The sequence below is a fragment of the Neophocaena asiaeorientalis genome, unplaced genomic scaffold (genome assembly GCF_003031525.2).
Source record: "Neophocaena asiaeorientalis asiaeorientalis breed wild unplaced genomic scaffold, Neophocaena_asiaeorientalis_V1.1 scaffold135, whole genome shotgun sequence".
Classification (NCBI taxonomy): Eukaryota; Metazoa; Chordata; class Mammalia; order Artiodactyla; family Phocoenidae; genus Neophocaena; species Neophocaena asiaeorientalis.
Window position 1 is genome coordinate 146180 of NW_020175190.1, and position 993 is coordinate 147172.

Below are 993 nucleotides of genomic sequence, written 5' to 3' on the forward strand. Positions count from 1 at the left end.
GGCTGGGCGGGGCGGCGGGCCTGGGGGAGGAAAAGCGAGGAGTCCGGGGAGAAGGACCCTCTGCCCGCAGGGAAACCGAGACTCGAGGCGAACTCGGCAGAAAGGTGGCGCCGCTACCTTACCCAACTGTCAGCTACCGCGCGCCCACTCTGAGCCCGGGGGTCTCAGGCCCTGGACTGAGCCCTGGGGTTCTCTCTGTCCCTCCCACTTACAGACTAACAGGCCTCTGTGCATCAGGTGTGCAAAATGCTGCAATAAAGATTGTAAAAATCGGGAGGAGTGGGAAAGGAAAGCGAAATGGAAAACACCAGAAGTAGTGAGGTAGTGAGTTTCCTGTCACCGAGAATGTTTCAGCCAAGCATTTTGGTCGTATTTGTCAGGAAGTCATGATTCTTTTCAATCTTGAAATTCAATGGCGTTTGACGTAGTAAGTTATAAGAAAAAAAAATCCGTCCTTGAACAGTCTGATTCTGACCCCAAAGTAATAATCATTTTCTTGCTCTCCACTCAAAATGTTCACTCACTGATTTATTCATTAATACATTTTTGTTGAGGCCCTACTGAGTGCCACACAATATGCTAGGTGCAATTATTATGTCCCTTGAACTTGGAGTTATGACAAGCAAGTATTCATATAATTACCAATTGTGATGGATGATATGAAAGAAACCAACAGAGTGAGGAAGAAAGAATAAAGGGGAGTAGAGTACTCTGGATTGGGTGGTTGGTTAATTTTCAACGGAACTTGCCTAACATTCTCATAGGAAGAAGCATCAGAGACACAGAAAGAACTTAACCCAGAGATGGGTAGAGCCAGAAGCAATGTCTCCCTGCTCCCTGACCCAGACACTTGGCCAACCTGTGGAGCTTTGTAAACGGAACTTGTACCCCAGAGGAATATTGTCCCAGGGTCAGTGTCACTTTAATGGAGACAAATGTCTTCTCTGGATGAAAATAAGAATAAGATGAAAACAACCCAAGAGAATCCTTAAT